At 43.5% G+C, this 23,689-nt stretch overlaps 1 long non-coding RNA gene across 1 annotated transcript in view; it reads left to right on the top strand.

Annotated features, from left to right (window-relative positions):
• Positions 1 to 1,521: 1,521 nt before the first annotated feature.
• Positions 1,522 to 23,689, top strand: part of LOC120406709 — a 90,090-nt gene continuing 67,922 nt past the window's right edge. Inside the window, exons 1-2 of the long non-coding RNA XR_005599511.1 lie at positions 1,522 to 1,642; positions 16,485 to 16,564. This is a non-coding gene — a long non-coding RNA (uncharacterized LOC120406709). The remainder of the gene's footprint in view (positions 1,643 to 16,484; positions 16,565 to 23,689) is intronic.

The following is a 23,689-nucleotide window of genomic DNA, read 5'->3' as shown; positions in this document are numbered from 1 at the left end:
CTGTGGTGATAAGGCAGATAGATTAACTTGTCTCTAATGAAAAGGCAGCGAATCAGAGATACAGTATAATTTTGCTATAGCAGAGATAGCAGCGTTCAATCTTTACTGTCCCTAGCATCTATGTCTGCTGGAGTATGAAGTGTGAGTAAGACACTGGATTGGGACTCAGAGGATCTAACTTCAATTCCCAACTCTGCCGTGGACGTAGCCAGTAGGATCTTGGGCAGTTTCCTTACTCTCTCTGTGATCAGTTCCCTATCTCAGTGCAGGTATTCTCTCTATTATGCAAATGTACAGAACTAGTGCAATGGGACCCTGAGTTCTGCTGAAGCCTTTAGCTGCTACTGCTCATGTGCTTAGACCACTGCCTATCATGTCTCATTTTCCTTTGTACTCCCTTCCTTCTGTCTGTATCCATCTGTTGTGTCTTGTCTTCTCCTTAGATTGTAAGGCATTGGGTGAGGGCTGTTTTTTTGTTCTGTGTTTGTCCTAGATCCTGATGAATTTGCCATTCCACCTCACATTTGTCCTCACTAATGAATTCCTAACCCCGTGTATGACTGGGTTTTATTTCCTTGGTGAGTGGGTCAACTTGCTATGGGTAGCATGGCAGATGACCAGTGTTTTGTTAAAGACTTTGAAAATCTTTGAAACAACGGAAGAAATAAACCCTTTGACAAACACAAAGCCAGTAAACAGAACTGAAGTTCCATTAAAATTGAATTAGTCTATTCAGCCATATTCTTCACACTCCATTCCTTCCTTTCCCGGGCTAAATCGAACATTAACACACACATTTTTGACAGATTTCAATGACTTTGCTGCTTTTTGCTTATTAAATCTGACAAGCCAGCAGGCCCATTCTATAGCCAGGAATATGGAGATGGCAATAGACATTACACAAATGATTTTAGGTGGGGGAGGGGGTGTTAATAATGAAAGAGCAATTTTCAAATAAAGCAGAAATGAGTTAACTGCATGAAAAAAAATTCTTTAGACTCCTGGGGCATAGTTACTTTTCCCTTTTAATAAAATCATAGTAGATTACTAAGGAGAACCTAATGACAGAACAATTTGCTATTGCAATAGCTGTGAAGAAAAATGACTTAATCAAAAGCAAAACAAACAGTTACAACATATAACCACTAGTGAACAGGCCTATTATCTCCATAATTCAGAAGGGTGACTCTTATTTATTATCAATGGGAATTGGGCACAAACACACAAAATAACATTATTCAGGTTGCAAAAGTCAAGCACTCATAAATTAGCATGTGACTGTGCAACTTTCATTTGGCCTTAATTTTGCACAGTCAACCTTAATCCTAGTTGTTGCTTAACTTTTTAGTGCTTAACTTTTCAACCTTAATAATGTTCTACTGACTGGGGTGGTGGGTGGGAGAGGTAAATGCAAGTTTCTAGCTTTTAAAAAAAAATCTAAACTGAAAAACAAAAATTCCGTCATGTGACATCACATTGCCACCCAGATGGGTCATCAGCAGTCTTGGAACCTTTAGATCCATCTCCTAGACTTCTGCTATTTAGAGTAACGGAGAGAAGTAGTAGGTTGCCATCCTCAGTGAGGACCAGCACTGGAGGGGAAAAGAAGGTTTCACAGATATTTGCTGGCTGCAGAGGAATGGTGAGACTTAGGAACCTTGGGCAGGGCCGCCCAGAGGATTCAGGGGGTCTGGGGTCTTTGGTGGCAGGGCGCCCCCGCCGCCGAATTGCTGCTGAAGACCCGGCACTTAGGCGGCGGGTCCCGGGGCGGAAGGACCCCCCACCATGGGTCTTCAGGGCACTTCGGAGGCGGGTCCCGGAGCAGAGGGACCCCCGCCGCCGAATTGCCGCTGAAGTTCCAGAGCGGCAGAAGCTCTGGGGGCCCAGGCCCTGCGAGAGTTTTCCGGGGCCCCCAGAGCGAGTGAAGGACCCCGCTCCAGGGGCCTCAAAAACCTCTCATGGGGGCCCAGGGAAAATTGCCCCACTTGCCCTCCCTCTGGGCTGCCCCGACCTTGGGTTCCATTCCAGGCTCTGAAGGAGACTGTGTCTAGTGGGCACAGAATCTTCTGCCTGTTCCTCAAAGCTTGACCCCTTCTGTCCCATCAGGTCCATCCTGTCCTTGTCCCAGTCTGGTCTCTTATTCACCGCTGACTCCTCATCCCAGTCCTATTCTCTTCACCGAGCTAGTCCCAGGCTCCACATCTCATGCTTCTCATTTCAGTCTCAATGTCCCTGTTCAGCAATCCCAGACTCACCCCTCCAGAGTCCCCAAATTCCAAGTTCTAATCTCCTTGCCAAACCATTGCTAGTCCCAGTCTCCTGCAGTTCCCAGTCTCCTCCAGTTCCCCAACCAAGCTCAGTCTTCCCCTCACATTTTCTCTACCAGCTCAACCTAGAGTAGGAGAAAATATATCCCTAGCTGTTATGCCCAATGTATTTTGGTGGGCGGTGATGGACGATTCAGGGCTGGGTTGTGGCATTCAACTACAGTCCTGACTATATCCTACCCCCTACTCAGTGTCTGTAGGTAGTGGGACTAAGGGGTTTTGTATAGGCACAAAGGCTAACAGCTCTGATGTGCAGTTCATATGAGACCTGATCCAAAGCCCATTGAAGTCAGTGGAAAAGCTCCCATTGACTTCAGTGTGCTTTGATCCAGGCTCACAGAGAAAGGAAAGAGACCTATCCCTTCCCCCAAAGACTGGGGAGAACAGTGACCTCCCCATTCACATATCACCAATTAGGGGATTCCAAACCCGAAGTAACAGACCATTCACCAGGGAGAAGATTAACCCCCATTCGCAGTGGTAGTGTTTGTCCCATGGTGGTACCCTGCAAAGCTCAGTTCTGGGTCCACTTCCTGTGTTGCCCCCGATCATGCTGGGCAGAGTTTGCGCCCCTCCATCATCACACTGGGTGGGGTTTGCAATTCATTTTGTCACCAAGGACAAGTGACTTAGCCACCATGCTAAGGGACCGCTTTGCTGACTCAAGGCCCCCCAAGATTGCATGGGCTGCAGGTGCCTAACACCATCACTGCCCATTCCTCAGGCAAATGCAATGTTTTAATTGTTCCTTGCTGTGGAGTTATTCCAGCCCTATTTCCTTAGGCTATCTAGATAGAGGGAGTGGCTCTTCAGAATCAGGTTTTGTACTATATTCATAGGAGCTCTGTTCTTCTTCCTCACCTGTACATCCCTCCATTGTTCAGTGGGAGGTTATTTCTCAATTTGGCCTTGCACAGCAGAGTGGCCTCTCATCCTAGATAAGCTGACCTGCTGCATCCCGAAGGTGGCAGATGTTTTCTTGCCCCTACTTCCATCTGGATTCAACCTAGTGTGTTGCTTCTGTCCAGGGAGCAAACAGGGCTGACAGCAATCCCTCACAAAACATTGCTCCCTGTAATATATTTTCAGCACGTTAATCCTATTCTCAAAGGGAACCACCGTTTCCCACCAATATGCCTAGGAACTCGACATTCAATACCCAATGTCTGCCCTTCACTGCAGATTTAATAAAACAAGACCAGCAAGCCATAACCCCGGCTCAATCAATGTGTGCAAGTATGTCTCACTCACTAGCAGTCACCTGGGATATGGACAGAAAGAACTAACTCTTATAGTAAGGACAGAAATGGCACAGAATTATTACTTTGACTCCATCAGTTTCCCACTCTCCTACCCACTTCCCTCCTTATTCTGCATTGGCCCTCAATATTAGCCAAAGATTTTTGTTAACTGACATTTTAGCCAAAGATATACAGAAACAAAACAAAAAATGTAAGTATATTAGTCTTCAGTCTAGCAGACAGAGGCATAAGAAGATCCAATGGCCAAGTTCAAACTAGAACTAAGGTGCTAATGTTAACACAGAGGGTAATTAACTATTGCAACAAATTACTAAGGGATGTGCTAAATTTTATGACTTACCGTCTTCAACTGAAGTCAGGATGCCTTTTTAATAAATGTGCTCTAGTTGTGGGAGTAGATTTAGGAATCACTTGTGAAAGTCTCTGGTCTGTGTTATGCAAGAGAACAAACTAGATTGGCATTGGTCCTTTCTGACCCTGACATTCATGAATCCGTCAGAAGCAGCAAGTATGTGAGAGAGCTAGTGGGCCTGCTGAATATACAGGTTGTAAAGGAATATATTGAGGACAATAAGGAAATAGCAAAGAAGAGAAATTATTTCTTTGTATCAGCAAACCCCGGAGTGTGTAAGGGTGATACTTACATCAGAGCCACTCTTTTTTAGAAATGAGATGCAGTCAGGAACTGAGTGTCAAAGGAGGTAGCAGTAGAACAAATTGATAAGTTAAACAACAAGTCACCAGGACCAGATGGTGTACATCTGGGAGTTCCAAAGGATCTAAAAAAATGAAGTGGCTGCTTGCAAAAGCAGGCAACACTTCTCATTAAAATCAGAGGACCAGAGGGTACGAAATGTTGCAATTATCAAAAAGGCGGCTACAAATGGAGCAGATTGCACACCCCTCCTGGGCAAAGATCCACACTGAGAGACATTATGCCTGGCTGAGGCACAATCTTTCTGTTGTGGCTGCATACCACCCCTTAGGCATGGTTAGGGCATACCTGCTCCAATCTAGCCTTTAATGTTTTGCTGAATTTCGAAAACTTAAAGTGATAAGTATGCCATATAGATAGACAAACTCTATTGTTGGTAAACATTATCATTAGATCACAGAGTCGCTGTAATAAAGTTACCAGGGTAGATAAGATTACCAAGTGAAAACAGACCTCTCAGACATACATATATTGTAAATAGTTTTCCACTGACAGTAGGTAGCTAGTTTGCCTCTGTGTTCTTTACTCTCCAAAAATATGTGCTCCTGTACTGGGTTGTTTGGTGACCTGCAACAATCCTACACCTGCCATTCAATGTTCCATAGTCCGAGACCACCCTCTTATTAGTTACATTCTCTTATTCCTGATTCAGGATCATGGCCGATATACAGAGTCTGACCATTTGAAGCTGATTTACTACCCTGTTTTCAGGTTTCCTGCATATCTTTCTTGCTCTGTGATTGGTTTATATAAAGCAGGTACAATCCAGCCTTGCCTTTTCATCTCCAGGAGTAGCAGAGCAAAGGGAATATTACTGTATACATAAGAAGGATCAAATTTCTGTACTCAACATCTCACCTTTTGTAGCTGATAGGAGCTTGGGAGGGCATTTTGCTACTCCAGTTCTTTTCTTAGTAAATCAGTACATTCACGGTGGGAGATACATGGAGGTTACTTTTTCTGACCCAATCAGTGCTGATGCAGTTTATCAGAGCCAAATACTCAGTGGGTCTAAGTCTCCATAGCTCTTTTGTCTTCAGTGAAGTTACATTGATTTATACCAGCTGAGGACCTGGCTCATGGTTTTCTTTTATTTTTGCTTCTGACTACTGACTGGTTTTCTGGTGAGTAGGAGCAACCTAACTGTATGACCTCAGTGAGACCATACTCTTCGTCTTATTTAGCCTACGGTTTGGGGCTGAGTCGATAAGAAGAAGTTCAGATGTGCCCAGGGTAAAAAGAAGAAAATGAATCCATCCTGATGGAGGAGGAGGAAACTATAGCTTTGACACTGAATACCTATGTCAGTCCATGGGACACATACTTAAGGAATAATATAACTCCAAAATATACATGACAAAGGGTAATTTCCCCAAGGCCTCCTGGTGACAAGCAAAGCTTATGGGGTCTCTATAGTTTGCAGCCATGCAAACGATGGATAAGTAAGGGCACAGTTGATGAACAATGGATCTGCCAATGGATCTGTAGGGTTGTCTTTACTGTTACATCTCTGGGTTAATGGAGGCTGGTGTGCACTCCAAGTGGGTAGAAAAAAAAGGATCAACTAGGTCAGACAATGGATGAAAGCAAAAAAAAGTCAGATAATGTCTCCTCAAAAGAGGAATGACAAAGCTTATTCTGCCTTCAGTAAGGAGCCTCTGTTGCCTGTGGTGGTGCTTTAGTCCCACAGGGTAGAGTTGGTTGAGAAATTAATTTGTATTTTAGTCCAAATGTCTGCCTAGTCAATGAAAACTTCCACAACAAGATTTCAACATCATAAGAAAAGGTTGTCTTCAAAATTTGAACCCGCTCTATGGGCCAACGGTGCAAATGACTACACTAGTTTAAGTTTAGGTGTTATCGGGATACAAGCGATGGGAGGGTTCATCCTGGACTGTTAACTTTCAAGGTTCTTTAATACGTCTCCTTTATTGGACCCAAATGGTGTTCCCATGAGCTGTCCTCAAACTGATTGAGGATTCTATTCAGTGCTGTGACTAAACTGTGTCAATTTCTGTCCTATCTTTGCATCTGATTACTCCAGGTAAGCCTCCTTCCTGTGTCATGATCAGTGGAAATGAAACCAGAGGGTCAATGTTCCCTGGAGGGACTGTTATTGAGGGGAAACCTGTGGAACTGGGAATGCAGAGAGTTGGGCAGGAAACAACACCGCCACATGGACAGAGCAGTGCATAGAGTTTCATAAAGTTTCACTTGTTCAGTTTAACCTGCATTCACTCTTTGCTAAGGAAAGATGGTGGTGTCATTTGAGTGGTGAGTGCTCTGAAGTGCAGCCACTGGCAGTGTGAGCCATGGAACTCTATAGCTGCCCAGAGCCCTGGATTTTGCAGACACAAACCCAGCCCAGTGATGGACCCAACGGAAGGAGGAATTTGAGATGTCCACAGACCTGGCCGTTCAGGAAGGGAACAGCAGCGGGAAAATAAAAATGTTACTTTACATTACTGGAGGACAGGACAGAGAAGTCTTCCCCACTATGAAGCTCAGCAATGTCTCAAGCCTCCCAGCGGTCCTCAGAGCCCTGGGGACCTATTGCTTCCCAAAGCAGAACGAAAGTGTGGCACAAACCAGGTTTTTTCACTAGAGACCAATCGGAAGGGGAGGAGATATGTTACTGCCTTACCCACACTGGCTGCTACATACAATTTTAAGGACTTGATAGACTTCCTAATGTCAGAAAGGATAGTCTGTGGCACTTGGGATCACCACCTGCAGGAGCAGCTACTCCGGGAAGGTGATCTCACATTAGACAGATGCTTAGACCTGGGGCATGCAATGGAAGCCTCAAGAGAAAGGCTGAAAGCCCTAGGAGGAACAAGAGCCCCAGAAATACATGCAATGAGACAATAGCAAAGGAGAGCAGGTGGCCGGGTTTCTATACCTGTAGTGAGATGAATTCGCCATGGAAGACAGCAGAGCATGTGAAGTTGATGCACCCTGCTCTAGGACAGCATTGCAACATATGTGGCAAGTTGAACCATTTTATCAGTGAGCACAAGAGCAGAGGAAGTTCTCAGAAAGATTCAGTGAGACTTGTACAAGGGAAGGATGGCATCAGAGAGCAGTGATGACATCATGGCTCCCCTTGAGTCCAAGAGAATATCAGCTTCATGAAAGCAACAAGAGACAATACCAGCCTCCATGCATGCAACAATGTTAACAGGGAAATGCCCTGGGCTATGTCATATGGATTGTGGAGCCTCCTGCAACTGAATTCCTCAGTGGAACAGGGTTGGCCACCTCCTGAGTGCTCCCTCATGGCCGGAGGTCCCTCTGACCCTGCCTCAGTTTCCCCCTGTTCAGGGCCCCTTACACTTACTGTACACACTTTTTCTGGGGTCAAAACACCCATCATGGGTTTGGGTTTATTCAAAGAAAATAAAGTCAAAATAAAACTTGTCCCAAATTAAAGTCCAACAAACAAATCTCTCTCTTCTTACTTTCTGTCCTCTCTGCCTGAAGAACTCTGCACCCTTCCTCCTGCTTGGTCAGGGTCTCTCCCAGTCCTTGCTGCCTGGAAAGTTTTGAAATCCCTTTTGTCTGTCCCCCTGCTTGCTCAGGGTCTCTCTTGCCTTAGCAGGCTTCTTCCAGTCCTTCCTACTTGGAGTCTTAGGCCCAAGTCCCTGGACTCTGCTTGAGTCTCTCACTCCTAACAATCTCTGCTCTCCCTGAGCATCCCCTTTCACTGCTACTTCCAGCTGCTCTTTACAGGGAAATCCTCTGATTCTTCTCAGGTTTGCATCTTTCAGTAATCAGGGTTGGCTAGCCCTAGGCCCTCCGGTCCTTACCTACTGTTTGTGGTGATGGATGGTAGGCACTGCAGACCTCTCTGAGGGAATACAGCCATACAAGCCGTGGATCTGATCAGGGTGCAGCATCAGAATTTTATAGCTGCAATGCAGGAAACAAAAAGGGGAGTCATATGGCATAAATTTTAAAAGCAAATGGAGAGGTTTTCAAAGGCAACAGGTTCCTCAAAGAAAAGCTGCAAAATAGAGCTGGAAAATGTGTATTTACCATGAAGAAAAGTTCCAGTGGCACTAATATAATCCAGTATATGAGCAGCTTGAAAGTCTGCAGAGTAGGGGTATCATAGCCCAGCACAGCCTGGGTAAGCAGCCTGGTGATGGTAAAGAAACCATGAGTCAAATTATGTATCTGTATAGACCCAAAGTCACTGAACCAGCAATGAAAAGAAGCCATTATGCACTGGTCTCAATTGATAACAACTTGCCAGAACTTTCCAAAGCCAGAATCTTTATGGTCTGTAATGTGAAGAACAGCTTTTGGCATAAGCCATAAAGAGTCTGGCATGTTGACAACTTTTGGAACCCCATTTGGTTGCTACAGATGACTGTGCATACTGATAGGCATAAGCCCAACACTAGAAGGGCTCCAGTGAATGTGCACCCAATCTCTGCAAGGACTGCTTGGGGTGAAAATAAATTGTAGATAGTATCCGTACTGTAGGTGAAAGGTTCAATGATACAGAAACTGAATGAGACCAAGACAGAAAACTGCAGTGATGCAGGGACCAGAACATAAAATTCAATACAGAAAAAAATGTAACTCAAACAGCATGAGGTGACATAAGTTAGGCATTTACTAACAGCAGAGGAACTGAGCAGACCACAGAAGGATCAAGGCAGTGAGAGACATACGTCCTCCAGTGGCTGTGGAAGGGGCACAGCTCTTTACAGGAACGATAAATTTCCCGTCCAAATTCTGATCGCACCTGACTGCAGCAGCGGAACCCAGACATCAGCTTACAGGCAGGATGTTGAGTGGGCCTGGCCAGGTCCTCAACAGGAAATGTTTGACGTGTTGAAGCAAATGAAAATGAAGGGCCCTGTCCTGAAATTCTACCAGCCAGGAGAGCCACTGACACTACAATGTGATGCACTGGAGAAAAGATTGGGTATTGCCCTTTTCCAGGAACAGCCAGTCACTTATGCCAGCAAAGTCTTGTTAGAGACTGGGTTGGGTTCGCCCAAATAGAACGGGCGCGTCTGGCTGTGGTATTTGGAGTGGAGTGATTCCTTCAGTACATATATGGCTACCCACTAATAATGCAATCAGACTACAAACTCCTAGAGACAATCATGGCAAAACCCCTTCTTAGTGCGCCAAAGAGATTGCAGTTTGTGGTGATGTGCTTCCATTGTGCTACCAGGTAGAGATCAGATATTGTCCAGGATGATTATTGGCATTAGTTGACACCCGGGCAGAGCAAATATCAGTGAGTTGAGGGTAGAGGATCAGGACATTGAATCCATTAATATGCTTCAATGTTGAAAATCAAAGAGATTGCAAAAAAGGATACCCAACTATATGCAGTAAACAGAGCAACACCGTCAGGGTGGCCAGAAGACAAAAGACAAGCACTGGTAGGAGCAGAGCCATATTTTCAAATTAAAGATGAGCTGAGTGTGCAGGAATGGGGGACAGAGAGCAGTTGTTCCCATCTCATTATATAAGGATGTCATGAAAAAAGTACATGCCTCACGCCTTGGCATGGACAGCTGCCTTAGATGGCCTCCCGAGAGTTTACTGACAATGAATGAATACACAACTCTTTTTCTTGACACACACCTGCTGGTCATAAGCTAACTGCCAGCACAAAGAGATGCTGTTACCATATGAGCTATCCATCCAAGCATGGGAAAAGGAGCAAGTAGACTTTCCATGAAAAGCAGTTCTTGATTACAGTGCACTATTATTCAAATTTCTGGGAGGTTGATGCCCTGCCCAATGCAAGAAGCAAGTCAGTGATTGGCAAACTGAGGGTCCATTTTGCAATATATGGCATTCTGGACACTGCATTCACCAATGGACCCCAATTTGCCTTAGAAGAATTCAAGGAATTTGCATACCAATGGGAGTTTGGCCACCACACTTCCTCCCCACAGGGTAATGGTAATGGCAAGGTGCAATCAGCTAACAGACTGTTACACAAGGGTGTTGCTTCTGGTTCAGACAGCTTGTTAGCATTTTTGGCACATAGGGATACACCATCACACAGATGTCAAAACAGTCCAGTACAGGCATTGATGGGATGAAAGACCAAAACCCTTCTACTGAGGGGAGACCTGTTGCAACCAGAAGGAGGGAGACACCGTGAGAAGGGATGGCCAACAATTAGAGAAAGCAGCCATTAGAATGCAAGGGGTCAGTCAAGGACCTACTGGCCTTGGGGACAGGTACTCCTGTAAGGATCCAGCCATCAGAGAGACACCAGAAGAAGTGGATTAAAGGAGTCATGGGATGTGTACTGGAACCCGCACCATACAAAATGACTGTACAAGAGGGACATGTGATCTGAAGGAACAGGAGATACTTATGAGTCAGCTGATGCAACACCCAGAGAAAACCTACAGAGATACAGAGATCACCACAGAATGAAGAGACTGAGAACCATCTGGAGGCCAACCCCACAGAGAGGGAGGAGAATCTACAAAGAGATAGTTTGCTAAATTTAGAGACAGGTAGACAGAGATCAGTCACTCCTGGTGTGGTCACCTGTTGAGGAGACCAAACAATCTCAAAGACTCTGTAACAAGTCTGTGGTAAAGACAAGACTCCAAGATAGCTATGTGCTAGCAAACTCTGGCTGAAGGGACAAGGAGTGGGTTCTGGGTAACAATTATTTGTTTCTAGTGTGTATATTAAAATGTTAGTAAAATAGATGTAAAATAAAATAGGTGCATCGTGATCAGTGGAACTGAAGTCAGAGGGATCAGGTTCTCTGGAGGGGCTGTTATTGACTGAACACCATGAAAACCGGAATGTGGGGAGTTAGGCTGGAAGCAACTGTGCCACATGGTAAGAGCAGTGCACAGTGTTTAATAAAGTTCCACTTCTTCAACTTAACCTGTATTCAGGCTCACTCTTTGCTACTGAAACATTCCCCACCATCCATACATGCTTTAGCGTGTTATATGGGGTGGCTGGAGGTACTCTCTGGAAAACGGTCCATCCTTGTATTTAAAGTCACAGATATTATACGATTGGTTCTTAATGATTATTCTATTCTAGATCATGTAAGAGTCAGGCACAGATTATCTGCTCTGTGACAGCAGAATCAGGCCCTCAGATTTATTAACATATGATATTTATGCATATTTCCATAATTCAAGATAAATTGGACACTTACTTGGATACCAACGTTCTATCAAGGTTTAAATTAGAGACTTTACCATACAGTAGTTAAACATACACAGCTCACCTATACTGTACTGTAATCATGCAGATTACAAAATCTGGGTATGGAAAGGGATTTTCCTGCTTCAGGAATCAGGCATATTCCATACAATCCATTTGTTGTGAGCACAGGGAGACAATTATTGGTTGAGTTGGTCCTCTCTGTTTTTTTAAATTATTATTTCTGTGATTTCTACTTCATATTATTACAATATACTGATCTTTATTAATAAATAGATTAGATGAATGTTAAGTCCTCTGATAGAATTCAGATGTAAATGAGTGGACTGTTAACATTAGGTGAGCCTGAAAGATTTTTTTAGACTCCATTAACTGTTAGAAATGAACCCAAGCAGTAAAATTGGTCCCTCTATGGATTTGCTTCTGTAGTCTCTCTCTGTATATTCATTGTACAGATATTTTAAAACACATAGCACATCTCACGGCTTTATTCATAGCATCTCTACTGCATGTTGATTTTTTTCTTTGTAAATTGCATCCCCATTCCTCCCCCCCCCGAATTAAACGCATTTTAGACTAGACACATGATGCATTCCGTTCTAAATCAGGACCTTCATTTATTACAGTCATTTTCTGCAGTGGCTGTAAATTAGATAATTATTCTCTCTAAGCTCTTCAAAGTAAAAAGTCAGAGAGGTTTTCGCTCAGTGATGTGTGCATTGTCAGTAATTCAGCAGTCCAACTAATTCTCTCTCTTTAGAGTTCTGAAGCAACAGAACAATTACTAAACGGCAATAGTGAATTTTTTTTCCCCCGGAGAATAGTTATAAATATGCACAGACATACCACCTTTTGCTATGATCTCACCAGCTAAGTAGGCTCTGCTGGCATCAGTAGATGGGAGATCACTAAGTCACAGTTTTCTACTGTTTAGGAATGAATGAAGTCCTTAGTCCAAACTTTTCTAGATTTTGGAAGAAGCAAGGAAAGATTTGAACAACTGACCCCACCCCCTCCAGCTTTGGCTAAAGCAGAGGTTGGCAACCTTTCAGAAGTGGTGTGCCGAGTCTTCATTTATTCCTCTAATTTAAGTTTTCGTGTGCCAGTAATACATTTTAATGTTTTTAGAAGGTCTCTTTCTATAAGTCTACAGTATATAACTAAACTATTGTTGTATATAAAGTAAACAAGGTCTTTTAAATGTTTAAGAAGCTTCATTTAAAATTAAATTAAAATGCAGAGCCCCCTGGACAGGTAGCCAGGACCTGGGCAGTGAGTGTGCCACCGAAAATCAGCTCACATGCACCCTTTGGCACGTGTGCGACAGGTTGCCTATCCCTGGGCTAACGGTTGGATCTTAAAACCAGAAGTGGCCTATTTTTTAACGTGATCTAGATATAGTCAAAGTCTCATCAGAACAGCTGTGGTCTTGTGAAACTTTGGTGCAAGTCACAGGAAATTACAAGATTAGGTAAATACTGTTATTTTGGGTTGAACTCTTGCTAGAATGGTGATAGATCCCTTCTCCGGTTTTCCACTGCATTGGTTCCAAGGCATCATTCAGATCTCTCTGATCTGTGATCAGTGTCTCCTTTGTTTCCTTTTTCCCACATCATTGCTTTTTACCACGCTGCCTCTGTGCATAAACCAACCTGTTTGCCAAGCCACTCACACTGTTCATTCTGATCCTTCTAAGAACTCACTCCTGCCATTTTGGCTGGGATGACTTAAAAAACAACCACAACCATCCTTATGAATAGACATACCATTAACTTACCCTTAAACCTCACATTTTACCTGTACATATGCTGTTTATTTCTTACTTGTTTCAGAGATTTATCTAATTGTTTTCCTATTGACAATGAATTTCTCATGGCTGAAATCGGGGAAAAGTTTTGTTTAGCACTGTTTTGGTTGAGAAATGCCCCCTTCTACATCAGTTTTAATAGAATTTATTTGTGTTTCTTGTTTTCAAAATGTGTCTGAAAACAATGTATTAAAATGTTGATTTTTTTTTAAAAATCACATCATGTCACTAAGCTGAAAAAGATTTAAAAATATTTGTTTTAAACATTAAAAAAAATAAAGAAATTTCATGATAAATAAGTAAGAGGTGCTAAAATTATTTTGATTTTTTGCAAAATTAAAAAGTGACCAGCTTTAATTGTGTAAGAGATTAACTGTGTGGTTGGAAGTGGCACAATTCTTAGACATGTCCCTATGGATCAGAATTTAAAGTCTTTAAATCAAGCCTGGATATCTTTCTAAAAGATATGTTATAGCTTAAACAGAAGTTATGGGCTTGATGCAGAAATTCTTGGGTGAGGTTCTGTGCTCTGTGTTCTGCAGGAGGTCAGACAAGATGACCACGATGGTGTCTTCTGACATTAAATGTCTATGAACTTCCCTTGATAACTCTTCTTCTTGCTGCTCCTTATCTACCTCTCTTCCAAATTCAGTTACTCTACCTTTTGAAAAGTGGACATCCCCTTCTGAGAGCAAAGAGGTTACTAATTCATAGATTCCAGGACCAGAAGGGACTATCGTGATCATCCAGTCTGAGCTCCTGAATAACAAAGGCCATAAAGCTCATCTGCTATGCAGTGCCCATTTTGCACTCTTTCAGATATCAGTGTCAATCTTTCAATAACAAATATAAATTATTGGATATTCACTGCTACCTGATGGATCAGAAATTGGTTACAAGTGGCATGGTGGGAGAGAAAGCTCATGAAGAGTTATTGTTTTTAACCCTTTACAGATTTTTTTTACATTTATGAAACTTGACTTGTTCCTATTGTTGTGGTGGGGCGGTTGGGGGGGCAATAGTTCTTCAATACTGGAAGATATAATAAAGATAGGGCTGTAGACCCTCCTGCAAGAGTTAGTAGGAATGAAAAACAATAAGATTCTGTTGAAATGTAAGAGGGTTCCATAAAAATCGCTTTAACAACCCATAATAGAATTGAATAGAAAATCAGTTAATTTATAAAATTACTTTGTAACTATGCTATAGAATCCAAAACCAGGAATCTAACTCTCTATTGAATTCCATAATATAGTTCCAAAAGCCCATAAATTTTTATTCAGTTCAATCAGGAAATGTCCCAACTCTAGCGCTTTTCACAAGTTGATTCATAGGTGTCGGTGAGACTTCTAATTTAGGGAACAGTTGTGCTGTCCATCATGCACTAGCACAGGTAGCATAAGGGACATAAGGCACCCTCTTCTTCCTCTGTGGGCTACTCAGAATGCAGGTTGCAGTGTTGTCAGAGAGAAGACTTTGTTGGGTGGCTGTATGGGTGGGCAGTAGGTGAAGCCTGGGCTCCTACTCCTAAAACAATAGCCTGCACAGCTGAGTGGACAGATAAAGGGGAGGGATTTGCTTGAGGTGTAGGACTGACCACACTACAGTGGAGTATGGGAGTAGAAAATCAAACACGGAATTGCAACTGAGTCACAAATGGGCCCTAGTTTGCTTGTGAAGCAGCACAACCATATGCTGCCTTATTCATTCCTTGCAGTAAAACCAAAATCCTAAGGGAAGAGCAACAGGATCCAGTTTTGGGCCCCCGCTACAGAAAGGATGTGGACAAATTGGAGAGAGTCCAGCGGAGGGCAACAAAATGATCAGGGGGCTGGGGCACATGACGTATGAGGAGAGACTGAGGGAACTGGGCTTGTTTAGTCTGCAGAAGAGAAGAGTGAGGGGGGATTTGATAGCAGCCTTCAACTACTTGAAAGGGGGTTCCAAAGAGGATGGAGCTCGGCTGTCCTCAGTGGTGGCATATGACTGAAGAAGGAGCAATGGTCTCAAGTTGCAGTGTGAGAGGTCTAGGTTGGATATTAGGAAACACTATTTCACTAGGAGGGTGGTGAAGCACTGGAATGTGTTACTTAGGGAGGTGGTGGAATCTCCTTCCTGAGAGGTTTTTAAGGCCCAGCTTGACAAAGCCCTGGCTGGGATGACTTCGTTGGGGTTGGTTCTGCTTTGAGCAGGGGGTTGGACTAGATGACCTCCTGTGGTCTCTTCGAACCCTAATCTATGATTCTATGATCATGCCCCACTTTTTCTCCCCCCAACTCATCTCTGGCCTGTGACATTCCATGTTATTCTAGCCCTGCACCTCTCTTGTGTGGAAATTTCTACTGGTGCCAAACTTTTGTGGACAAATGGGTATTAGGAAAAGGCCTCCAAATTCCTTTTTAGTTGTGGCATATAAAAAGACTTGAACCCAGGTCTGCAGAAATAAGAGATTAGTTCTCCAATGCACTCCAACAGCTGCTGATATTTCTCATATATTTCCTGTGATCAGTGTGCAAATTAAGAGTTCAAGTTCCTTCCTCTGGTGCTTGAAGCTCATCATTTGACTTGTGAGAGGTGAATTTTCTTCACAAGTTCAAAGTTCCAATCAAAATCTTTTTGCCTTGAGCTCTGCACTGCAGTTTCGATTCTCTTTTCAAAAGGAAGTTTATCACAGAACACAGACAGCACGTCTGTTTTCTCTTCTCTCTGATAGCTTTCTTTCTCCCTTCTCTAAGTAATAACACAGTTTTCTTGCACTCTCAACAAGACTTTAAAGCTGCTGTGCCTTGTTTTTCTCTTTCTCTTTTTAATCTTTGTGAGAACAGTCTTCATTCAGGCCTTTTGTTTTTGAAGATGAAACAAAATAGAACAAGTGTATCCATCAGTCCCTCTGTTCCTGTATACAAGGACAACAGCAGCTTGGAGTTTACAATGCAATTTTAGGCTCAGAAAATGAAGCTGGGTGCACACAGGAAAAACAAAGGGAGCAAGAAGAGAAAAGAAGAAGGCCTGTCATTAAAAGTGTTCTCTTTTAAAAGGCCTTTCATAATCAGTGTTCCCACATTGGGTCTCACCTCTTGTCAGAGAGTAAATTGTATGTCTAACCTTGTCATAATGAGTGATGGCCTCAGCTATTTTCCACAACTAAATGGCATCTGAAAGGTAATCAGCATTTTTTCCTCTATCTTTAGTGAAAATCTTTAAGAACTCGTGGATAAAGCAGATAGCAGAATCCTACATTGGAAGAAGATATCCATGAAACATGGCTGAAGTAAGCTTTATAGTGGTCTTGTAGCCTTAGAGTACAGGTCTCCTGCACATGTGCACTACACACCACTGTAGTGTACGGTATGTGTAGCCACACACCCCAGTGAAAACCATGATGTATCCATGCTGCCGTATGTAGCTACATGTATCAGTGAAAGGCCCTGGCAGGGGGAGAGGGTGGGAAAAAGCTTCAGCAGCTTCATGCTGCCAGAGCCTTTCACTGAGGAGAGGAGAGGAAAGGCTCTGGCATGGGAGAGCTAGCAGAGCTTTTCCCCACTGCCAGAGTCTTTCCCTGCTAGGGGAGTGTAGCAAGTTAAGCACTTCCTGACACAGTTCCCCCTGCTGGTTGCCTTGGGAATTAGCTTCTCAGCCTCAGAGCACCCCCTGCTGGCCAGTGTCTCACCTGCCACAGGCCCCATGTCCCTCCTAGACTGTAGTGCCCCTTTCCTCGGGGTGCTGCCCCACAGCAGTGCCTCCACACTCTGGGTCTCCCCTCCCATTATGCCCACCTCACCCCAGTGCCTACTACCAGTCATCATCTAGCCCCCTTTCTCTGGGGCAGACTGCAGTCTGTAATAGCCACTCATCATTGGCAAGGGGGTTGGACCAGCTACCTCTGCCTATCCCCAGGCTGCCCCTCTGCAGCCCCAGTGCCTCCTTTAACAAGGCCTCAGCCTGGGGAGTTGCCAGGCTGGAGCTCCCCAGCTCCTCTTGCCCCCTGCCCTGCCCTGCCCTGCCCTGCCCTGCCTTGCCTTGCCTTGCCTTGCCCTGCCAGAAAGCTAGGTCCTTCACACTCCAAGGCTGGAGTGAGAGTCTCCCCCAGCTCCTCCCTCACAGCCCTCTTACCAGGGCCAGCTGGGCCCTAATTGACCTGGCCACACCTGTAGTCAGCTACTCAGTCAGCTTCCCTCAGCTGTTCTCACTCCTCTTATCTCAGGAGTGGGGTAACCACCCTGCTATAGGGAGCCTTTTCTTGGGGAGTGGAAAGCCTTCAGAGCGTGGAGGCAGCAGGACACTGCACTGCTAAATATTCCAGTGTAGGCAGGGAGGCACAACTTGGGTCTATACCTGGGTATGTACCCACACACATCTTTACTCATCTAAGCCACGCCTCACTGGCTAGGCTGCTATTTAAACCCATGCTAGGGGTGCTCTAGGTGTAGGTGTTGGTGGCACCAGGCATGGCCCAGTGTTGACAGAGGGGTGGAAAATGACAGTGCCAATGAAGGCTCTGTATTAGCTCTGCTCCTGAACCGAACCGCGTCCATGTGTTTAATATAATTAACCCCCAGGCTAGATGGAAAAAAATGAATGTGTGGTGTGGCAGTTTATCAGTACAGGGGGGCAGCATACAGCCTGCTTGGCTGAAGGAGAAGGAAAAAAAACAGAATGACGGAAGAAAAGTACTAAATAATAATATATTTTTTTTTTTTAGTGATGATAAACCGTTTAGATAATTTGCTGCGTTATAATAATGTTTGATGTATGGAAACTAAAAGGAGGGGAAGGGGGGGGGGGGGGGGGGCTGGGGGGGTAATAGACATGCTATGCTAAAAATCATGAAAGAGAGAGAGAGCTGAGTGAGGTGTGTGTGCTTGAGATGAGTGTGTCTCCGTGCACACGCGCTTTGCTCTCTCAAACCTTTTGCTTCTTCCACCCTCGTGTGTCCTTGTGTCGAGGCACTCTGAGGCAACCACTGTTGTTGCTGTCCGCTCAGGCCTTTTGCCCCATAGGTACTTTACACACTGCCAAAAGAAGGGTGCATTGTAGACCAGTGGCTCTCAAACTTTTTTACTGGTGACCCCTTTCACATAGCAAGTCTCTAAGTGTGACCCCCCCTTATAAATTAAAAACACTTTTTAATATATTTAACACCATTATAAATGCTGGAGGCAAAGCAGAGTTTGGGGTGGAGGTTGACAGCTCGCGACCCCCCATGTAGTAACCTCATGATCCCCTGAGGGGTTCTGACCCCCAGTTTGAGAACCCCCTGGTGTAGACATACCTTAAATTGTCTAATGTAATAAAAGTGCAATTCAGCCATTTACATAAAGCTGTTTATAAAAATCAGCAAAAATTAAAGGCAAATAAACAATCCAGTTTGTACCAGTCTAAGTTAAAAGAGCTATGACATGGAGTCTTCAAAGCTGCTAGTAAAGTCATGGGCTGATAGGACAATGAGCTGAAAAGATTTTCATGCCTAGTTTTTTTCACCTTTCCTCATAGGTCAGACTTGCTAAAACTTTTATAATTGTTGTAGCTCTCCTCTGGACTCGCTCCAATTTGTCCACCTTCTTCTTAAAGTGTGTTGCATGGAGGCCCCACCAAGGCCAAGCAGAGCGGGACAGTTTCCTCTAGTCTTACATACAACACTCTGGGTAACACACACCAGAATTGTATTGTTCTTTTTTGCAACTGCATTACATTGTTGACTCATATTCAGTTTGTGATCCAGTATAACCCTGAGATGCTTTTCAGCAGTACTACTGCCTAGACAGTTATTCCACATTTTGTAGCTGTGCATTTGATTTTCCTTCCTAAGTGAGTACTTTGCACTTGTCTTTATTGAATTTCATCTTGTTGATTTCATACCAATTCTCCAATTTGTCAAGGTCCTTTTGAATTCTTATCCTGTCCTTCAAAGTGCTAGCAACTCCTCCCAGGAGCTTTTTATGAGCATACTCGCCACTCTTTTTGACACTTTTGAAAATCCCATCTGAAGACTTTTGATATAAAAACATAAGCAGAAAAATGTTAAATAAATGAAAACACAAAATTCACCTATTGCAGGCACCTTAAAAAACCCTAATATAGTAGTAAGATGTGTGGACAATTTATCATGTTGCGTTAATTTGCATTTAATAATCCCATGTTTGTGTATTTTCAGTGTTATGTTGGCAGTTGGATTTTTTCTGGTTAGTTTATAATGTACATTTATAACATTTGTGTATGATTATTATTTAATATTAATCATCTGTATAGAGCCCTGAGTGACTTGGCACAACCGATGCTTATAAATATAACTCATTATATTATTGATATGCTTTTGTAATTGTCTGGTTTCCCCTTAGAAATAAAATATTAAGCCATTTGAATCTAGGAGTTGTGGTGGGGGATGGAAGAACATTGAACAGTCTTCTATATAATTTTTTTGTTTTTCCCCCACAAGCCTGAAACTCAGCTGACTTGATTTTTTTTTATTATGCACGTAGAACTCACTGTTAGTCCCATATTGTTATCCTTAAATCTATATTAAAATTCTCCTCTCTCGTGAGTCCATGAAGATACTCAATAATAGTGGGTGCGCTGAGACCACTGCTTTTCATGCTGACCTGCACCATATCATTGTTATCTTGTGCTCCTCTTGGGTGGAGGTGTGTGATGGCCCTTAGTTCCTGGGGGAATTCATTCCACAATCTTGGGCTGCCCCCCCAAAAAAGTTCTGTCTCCCTCAGACGATCTTTATCCTTAAGCACCATCGGCATTGCACACGTCTTTCAGCAATGTGTAGTATATGTACCTGCATAACCCATGTAGCTAGTGAGCACAGCTTAGACAAACAGAGTAAAGACACACCTGAAGGGAGTGGGTATGTATATGAGTACATAGACTCTCTACTCCCCAGCTCTTCACTGCTGATTTAGCAGGGTACTGTCTTGCCTTTTTCCCTCCACTAGAGACTTTCCTCTCCTCAGGAAAAGATTCTCCCAGCAGGGAAAGACTCAGGATGAGCCTTACCCCACTTCCTTCTCCGTACCAGAGCTTTTCCTTGAGCCTTTCCCTGCTGCCTCTCCTCTGCCAGAGCCTTTCACTAATGTGTGGAGCTCTACACTATAGTGTGGATAAAGTCTGCTTTTCACCCCATACACGTACACGGCATGCTGCCGCCAGTGGTGTTAAGTGCAGACATAGCCTTACAGTAGTGAGTTCCACTGGGCCAGAGGAGCAAAGATGCTAATCACAATCTTCATCTCAGAGTTTTAGGTGATCTTTTAGATACCTGGACCCCAGATCATGAAATGCTTTGAAGATAAGGAGAGAGACCTTCACCCGATTCAAAATTGTATTGGAAGTCAGTTTAGAGGGTGGAGGACAGGTTTGATTAGCTTGTGGTAGCCTGTGTTGCTGAGGAGATTTGCTTCAGCATTATTTCCAAGAGTACTCCTAGACTATGCCAAATGTGAGTGTGAACCTGTAATCACTGGAGACTGTACCATGGTTGCAAACTCTTCAAAATACTTTCTTCTGCCCATTGAGCTATGCTGATTTATAGCAGCTGTGGCTCTGGCTCTGAGTCAACATGAGCCCTGCTTTTTTTCTGGTCCAGCTTGTGGCTTGATGTCAAATCAATGTAAAACTCAGTCATTTCAGCAAGAAATTAGGTTTGGGTTTTAACTGAGTTTTGCCTTGAGCTTCTGCATTTGATCAAAGCTAGAGCTCCAAACTAAAATGAAGGATGGTACAGAATAAACCTGCCTTTAGACAAATAAAAGTGTAAACAAAAACGGCTGCCATTTACACAGCTGCAAGAAACCCTCCATTAGGTGTATGGGAGACAGCTGTATCTAACAGCTGTGGCTGTGAGCCAAGGAGTTCAGAGTGAGATGCAAAGTGAAGGGGTTTTTGGATTTGGGGTTTTGGTTGGTGCCCATTTCTGTTGTCAAGTGGCTTGTTTTGTGACCCCACAAAAGGGAAGGCAGGAAGCCTGCTATTTACAGGCAAAGGGCTTCACTAAAGCACCATTCATTATGGATCCATTTTTAGTAGGTTGGGGTGGGCAAAGCAAATTAGCTTGGTCTGTAGGAATATTGAGGGCATAGGACTGATATAATTGTGTCCCTGAGCTCTTAGCATATGTGATTCCAGACTCTTATCTGGCTGAGGGAGGAAGAAATTTACAAGGAACCTGTGAGGTTGGCCCAGGCAGATGATCTTTTTGTCAAGAGCAGGCAGGAGAATTGAAAGGAAGAAAGAGCACGACAGAGGGAAACTTTCATACTTACATCAGTGGTGAATGTCTGCTTGCTCCTAGCAGATAGGACAGACAGTGATGCAATCATGACATGATGCTTTGAAGAATGAATCTTTTTTAGCTATATTTCAAAATATTTCTGCTTGGCAAATCTAGCCAATATATTAAGTGTGAGCCTAGATTGCTACACTCTTTGATTGCATTGTATTTAAAGGGATAGGGGATTTAAGTATCTCTCAGGGTATGTCTATGCAGCAGTTGGGATGTGTGATTCTTGTGTTGAGTAAATACATGCGCTAGTTCTACTCAAGCTAACACTCAAATTAGCAGTGTAATCCAGGCTACACATGGGGCGTGCTGCCTGAGTACAATTCCTCCAAAAAATGTGAGCATGTATTCAGGTGGCTAGCCCGAGCTGCCACCCATGACACTGCAGCCCCATTGCTACTTTTAGGAAATTGCTTAAGCATAGGTAGCACACGTATTTCTACCCCAGCTGGGAATTGTAGTTCCCAGCTGGTGTGTAGATGTACCCCAACAGACCACAGTACCAAAAACCACAGTGTTATAAATGGTTAGGCAATATTGTTGTTTTTTTCTACCGTGAAATATTCAGACAATTATCAACACATTTTTATTTGTCAGTATTTTCCTATGAACATTTTTGTGTTTTCATGGAATCTCCATTTTCAGTTACCAAAACTAGTTTTGGTTTTTGAGGTTGGTCAGAATGGGACTTTTTCCTGCAGACATTTCCATTTTGACAACATGGAATCATAGGACTGGAAGGGACCTTGAGAGGTCATCTATTCCAGTCTTCTGCACTCACATCAGGATTAAGTATTATCTAGACCATCCCTGACAGGTGTTTGTCTAACCTAATAGCCAAAAAAAAAAAAAAGTTGACAGAATTTTTGGAACATTTCTACATATTGCATTCTAAGGCCCCAAAACCAAAACAAAATAAAAAGGTGTGTGCATTTGGGGCCGGGGAGGGGAGAGGTGTCATTTTATTTGCCTTCTGGGTTTTGAGCTTTTAGGACTTACATTTTCAAGCTCTTATCTGCCACCATACAAGCTAGAGAAACAAGCTTGTTTCTCTCATGAACAGAAGTTGGTCCAATAAAAAATATTACCTCATCCACCTTGTTTCCCTAATATCCTGGGACCAACATAGTGTTACCCGGGGTTCTTTCAACCCAAAGCTCTTGGTAACTTTACTCTGTGCGAGGAGGTGTCAGGAAATAAATCAGGGGAGACAAGGCCATCCGACCGATAGATGACTGGCACAAACAGGACAACACAAGAGTGCTTTCACTTAAAGCTAAACTTTACTTAGTCTCAAGCACTTACACACCTCCGCAACAAGTTAGTAAAACACCCCCAACCCTTGATAATTACCAACACTGAGTGTGGCTTTCGAGTGACACAGCAGCAGCCCATCTGCCGGTGGGGAACAGAAGATGCATCCAGAGGGAGACGCCAGTCCCGAAACGAGTCCCGCCTGTCTCACGCTTTTCCCTCTTATTTATACATTAGTAATAGAATGACATGTCCCTTAAAGAAACCTTGTTAAGTAAGCAGTTTCAAGCAAGAGGTTCCTTCTGATTATTGATTAACCAGGTGTGGGTTTTTCCAGAACTTGCAGCCTTGAGAACTCAATAGACATTCCTGGGGCACATCCTACTCTTTTAAAACGCATGTATCAGCAACTTCAACCCAATTCTTATCAGGAAGGACGCGGGGTCAAGCGGCTCTTTCGGTCGCACCCTAACTCCCCCTCCCCTCCTGCCTTGGTCAAGCTGAGACTTGCTTTTAACAGCTTGCTGCCTAGACTGTCTTTAACGATAAGCCATAGTGGTTTCAGGCACTTTACTGGTTTCCCAAAGTCTCCCCGTACAATAGCTACAAGTATACTGCATAACATAAGAGCTAGAAACTTATGTAAGTATATGGGAACATCAGCTTCCATTAAAAATAAGTGACTCCAGGAGTTGGAGCTTTTAGAAGAAAATGCCAACCATCATGAGAGTTGGCAGCAAAGGTTGCTAGTTACCGGCATCAGCTATTTTTATCAGATTAACGTTAGACCCTCTCATAATACCCAGGAGATGTGTGGTACCAGTAAGAATGATAGTCTTGACAAACAATTTTATT

Source organism: Mauremys reevesii, linkage group 5 (genome assembly GCF_016161935.1).
Source record: "Mauremys reevesii isolate NIE-2019 linkage group 5, ASM1616193v1, whole genome shotgun sequence".
NCBI lineage: Eukaryota > Metazoa > Chordata > Testudines > Geoemydidae > Mauremys > Mauremys reevesii.
Note: the sequence above shows the minus strand (reverse complement) of the source record. Positions and strands in the feature narration are given on the sequence as shown.